At 35.0% G+C, this 5,253-nt stretch overlaps 1 pseudogene; it reads left to right on the top strand.

Moving 5' to 3' along the window:
• The first annotated feature begins 610 nt into the window (after positions 1-610).
• Positions 611-4,642, top strand: LOC141509979 (M-phase phosphoprotein 6 pseudogene; annotated as a pseudogene).
• Positions 4,643-5,253: the final 611 nt, after the last annotated feature.

Below are 5,253 nucleotides of genomic sequence, written 5' to 3'. Positions count from 1 at the left end.
GGTTGATAAGATATCTCAGTGGTTAGATTTCTGGCGGTTTTGGTTCAATAAAAATGTAAAGGAATATTTGTTGGGCATCTTGTGCCTAGTGGATGTTTTATGTTATTTGTTTAGTGTCTACTTTTGCTGTGTAGTTTTTGTGTATAACTATTGCTAACTGACTGTTGAAAATATAGGACAAATTCAATCTAAGATCAGAGATCCAGTAGAGAGAACTCTTGCTTTTTATATGACCAAAAATTACAATTCCAGTGATCACATATTTTGCCAAAAGTGGCAAAAATTAATTAGTGACAATCCTCAGCTGAGCTGATCTAGGTGGGTTAATTATCCTACCACAAAATTGAGCTTAAAAACTAGTAAAACTTCTAAAACAGAAGTGTGTTGCTTCTACACTTGATATGGAGAAATGCTAGAAAGAGAAAGAAAATCTGAGAAGGTTTCATTCTGAGCTAAAGGGAAAATGATTTTTTTTCAAAATGTTTCTCCCCTGATCAGACAGAAGAGGCACAAAGCCTCTTAAGCTGACTTTCATCCTGTCGGGCTCATCACCCCTCCCCTTCCTGAGCTACGAGAGCCAGCAGTGAGCTTTGCTCCCATTCCATTCTCTCAGCCCTGTGCTGTTTTGGCTCCTATTTCCTCTCATTTCTCTCCCACTTCCTTGCCTGTTCACTCTCCTTATCCTCCTATCTCATTTACCTGTTTTCCAGCTCCAGTTAAGAGTCTGAAACCTGAAGTAATGGGCACCCATCTTCTAAGGTAATGTCACCATATCCCCGGGCTCTTCAACCTGTGGAGGGAGCATAGGCTGGAGCTGATGTCAAAGTTTCAAAAATTAAAACTATTCTTCAGAAGTAGGATGAAGCAGTGTTTAAACATTTTAATAGATTAACAGAAGCCTTCGAGGGAACCTCAGGATTGAAGCAGGATGAGGAAAGAGGAGGATAGACTCAGTTTCTCTCTTATTTTGTTAACAATCTACAGTCTAGGGGCAGCTAGGTGATGCAATGAATAGAGCATCAGCCCTGGAATCAGGAGTACCTGAGTTCAAATTTGGCCTCAGACACTTCATAATTACCAAGCTGTGTGGCCTTGGGCAAGCCACTTAACCCCATTTGGCTTACAAAAACTAAAAAAACAAACAAAAAAACAATCTACAGTCTATACTGTCCAAAAAAATACTAAGATAAGTGAATTGAGCTGGCAAGATAAACATCCTCATTACGTGGTAGAGTTGGCTCAGAAATTGAGGCAGAATTTGATAGAGCAAAAAGAAAATATCTCCAAGAAAAAAAAAAATTAAGCACAAAGCAAGATAAGATTCTGATTCTGTGGTTCAAGCAATTGATAGCCCCTATATGAGACCCTCCTGTATCTAGGAGGCAGCCTGAGGATCAGGTAGCCAGGGGTTGTCATAATTGCAAAAAGCCTGGACATCAGAAAAAAAAAAACAGTGTAGGTCCCTTCTAGAAAACAGTAAAAAAAAATCAGAAATTAAGAAGTCCTTCCCTATAGTCTTTCCAAGTTTTTAAAACCCATCTTTCTGCTCCTCTTGCACAGAACCAGTTTTAGCTACTGTCCTGCTCCCCTCTCCTGTGGTATCCAGCCTTCCCTCTGCTGCAGCCTTCACTGTGGCTGACAAATGCAATATCTATTTCTTCCAGCAGTAAATACATTTTTTTTTTTTGCTTTCAAATAGGAGGGTCAGTAATCTGCATGGACAGACTTTTTTTAAATGCTTTGGAATGTTATAAGGCTCAACTCCATTGTTTGGAAAGGGAATGTTCTCTGGATTTTTCCTCTGTTTTGTTGAAGATTTGTCACCTTGGGTGGTTTTGGTTTTTGTTTGGTGGGGAGAGTGCTGGAGACTTATCCTTAGATAAGCAATAAAGGAGTTGCCTGGCATCCCCTTGTGTTTGTCTGTGTAATGTTTAGGGGACCCTGTAGCATGACAGCAAGGTGGGGTTTTCCCTGGAGTTTGGGAGGCAGATTCTCTGGTTCAAAGTGGTCTTTATATGTTTTATGTGTGTTTGTGTTAAATTACAGGCAGACGGAAGCTCTCAGCTATCTCTCTGCATGATCAGGTATGCTGGTGTGTCTCTGTGTTCAGATTGGCCAACACACCACTCCATTCTTCCTTTTCAAAAGCAGATCTTTTTCTTTTTGCAAAAACTCATGATTTGGCTCTATAGGACAGATTTTTCTGAAAAATGTGTTGTTTTGGGGGAAGAAGAGGATTCTATTATTTTCTATTATTTCCTATTTTTCTATTGTTTCTTTTCTGGTCTGATTGACTAACAGGATTTCATTTACTAATCTGGAAAATTACACTGACTGGTCTTAATTAACATATTAAAAATAATAATAATAATTCAAATTAACTGTCTCTCTGTGTTGCTCCCCCAGCAGCTCTTCTTTTATCTCTTCTGGCCCAGAAATCCAAGAAGAAGTCAGTGGACCTTTTTTGGGGATTTGGGAGGGCTAGGTCAGAGCCCATAAAATCTCACAACACAGGTTGCAGTGTTCAACTTTTGATCTCTAAATAGTGCTAATTTGGTAAGTTCTCACAAAATAATTGAGTGTTGATTTTAGAATGAAGAATGGAAGCTGAAATTTTTATTCTAATACTGTTTCCCAGTTATAAACTGCAGAAAAAAGTTTTTATTTTGTTTAAAAAATTGATAATAGAAAGAAGAATATCTATAATTTATATGTATATGGTAAGAACCTAGAAATCCAGAATCTAGAAATCCAAAATTTGATTCTGAAGGAAAAGGTAAAAGGACTATATAAACTAAGAAATGTATTAAAGCTATTATGATCACCTTTTTAATGAGATGATAATTATTAGATTGATTTTTCTGTTTATATATTGTTTAACTAGAAGGGTTTGGTTTTTTTTTAGTTGGAAGATACATAATTTGAATCATGATGTTATGATCTTTGTAAATATTCTAACATTAAGAAATATTACTCAATAATTGGGAGTTTAGAATTGTGTTATTAACAAACAAAATGAATGAAGGAGTTGATTGCAACCATAGTTTTTTACACTTGGCTCATGAATTTCATAAGATTGTTGAGTACAAAGAAAATCTTGTAATCATAAAGAAAAAAGGATGTTTAGGATCTTCAAGTCATAAATCTTTATCAAGAATTTTTCTGGGAGGACTCCGGTGTGTTGCAAGTGGAGGCACCATGGCAGCCACGTCTAAACCCAAGCTGTCAAAGAACCTGATGCGGATGAAGTTCATGCAGAGGGGGTTGGATACAGAAACTAAAAGACAACTAGAAGAGGAAGAAAAGAAAATTATCAGTGAAGAACACTGGTACCTGGATTTACCTGAACTTAAGGCAAAAGAGTTTCATAATAGAGGAGCAAAGCTTTATGCTTTGTGAAGATCTTTTGTATGGAAGAATGTCATTCAGAGGGTTTAATCCAGAAACTGAGAAATTAATGGTCCAAATGAATGCCAAACATAAAGAGGAAGAAGATGAAGATGTAGGAATGGAGGCTGATGTGTCTGATGAGGAAATAGCCAGAAGGTATGAAAGTTGGGTGGGCACAATTGGAAAGAAGTTTGCTAAAAAGAGTGATCGAGCACAGTATCATGAAGATGAAAATGGTAACATAAAACCAGTTAAAGCTAAGAAGACATTTTTAAAGCCTCAGGACTAGACTAAGTAAAATATGAAGGAGTTTCTCTGGTATATTTTGAGATTATTTCTAATTAGAGTTGGTTGTGTAATTAGTAATGTTATTATACTTATTTGTAAAGAAATTTGTAACTTTTAAAAACATATACTGTTGCAGAAACAGATGTGTGATGGATGCTATACATCCTTGGCTGAGGGGGTTGTTATTGACCATGGGGTCTTTAGCCTTGAGCTGCTAAACAGCAAAGATAAACAATTGCTCCCTAAAGCATTTGAGTTGAGAGAATAGTTGTTTCCTCTGCCTGATCTTTTATTTCAAAATCTCAGATATAAAATTACAATACTCTTAAAATTACCCTTGGTATGTTTACATTTTATTTTAAAATATTAATTAAGACAAGCCAATAAATCCATTTGGGAATAAGAACATTTTATAACACAGGTCTTTTATAGGGTATTCATTTATGTGTACATATGAACAGGATGGAAATGTTAACATGAATTGTAATAACTTCCATTCTGCAAAACATTTACTTGCTGTAATGTGAGATTACTGCTTCTGGCATTCTATATATTTGTCTTGATGAATGTTTGCAGCTCCTCAAGAAAGAAAGATATGACCTGAAATAAATTTGTTTAATTTCAAAAAAAAAAAGAATTTTTCCATAAGGAAGTCTGATGAGCATTTAACAATTTTAGTCACCTGATTTTAGTAATTTCAATTAATCTATTTGCCAGTGAATGGATTAATTATGCAATACCACCTTTTAAAGCCAATGTTCGAAAGGAATTTGATTTAAGGTTGTTTGTAAGCATGATTTAATTAGGTATATTTCTCCATGCCTTAAATCAACAGACCCTTCATTTTTTGTACACATCATTGAGTTTAAGGGAGGTAGAACTTAGAAGTTCTGTGATAATTGGTATTTATTGCCTGTGAAGAATTTGTGGGATTAATTTATAATACCTACCTACCTAAATAGGCTACCTACCTAAAAATAAATTTTTTATACTAATTTAGGTTTGATAAATTCCAATTTCAAATTTTTTCTGTTGTTTTAAGATTGAATGAGAGAGATGTCCATCACATTACAAGTTCATAATTAATATGAGAAAAGTTTATTGCTGTTTTAAAAAAGACTCAGAAAAAAGACTTTTGCAAAAAGTTTTTATGTAATTTGTATAAGACCTACTGAATTTTCAAATCCGTAAATTAATTTACTACTAATGTGATATTTGTTTATAGCTGTAATAGAAATGTTTCTATATTTTCTATTTTTTAGGGTTACTATTCATGAAATAATTAGCTGTTGAGTTACTGTTAAGAGTATTTAAAGTTTGTAAATTGAGTTCTTGCTATGTTTTAGAATTAGCATGTTTGAGATTAAGTCCCTGACACTACTTTGGCAAATAAGATTATGACATCTGTAGTTATCACAAGAAGTGGAAGGGATAGATACCCCATGGTCACATGAGGAATGGTTAAAAGAACTTTCTCTCATATCCTCTGAAGAAATGTAAAGGTGAAAATTTCCTTTTGCTCTCTTTTGGTGTGCAGGAGGCATTAGGCGCCTTTGACTAAAAGGAGGGAGTGAC

Source organism: Macrotis lagotis, chromosome 1, assembly GCF_037893015.1.
Source record: "Macrotis lagotis isolate mMagLag1 chromosome 1, bilby.v1.9.chrom.fasta, whole genome shotgun sequence".
Classification (NCBI taxonomy): domain Eukaryota; kingdom Metazoa; phylum Chordata; class Mammalia; order Peramelemorphia; family Peramelidae; genus Macrotis; species Macrotis lagotis.
Note: the sequence above shows the minus strand (reverse complement) of the source record. Positions and strands in the feature narration are given on the sequence as shown.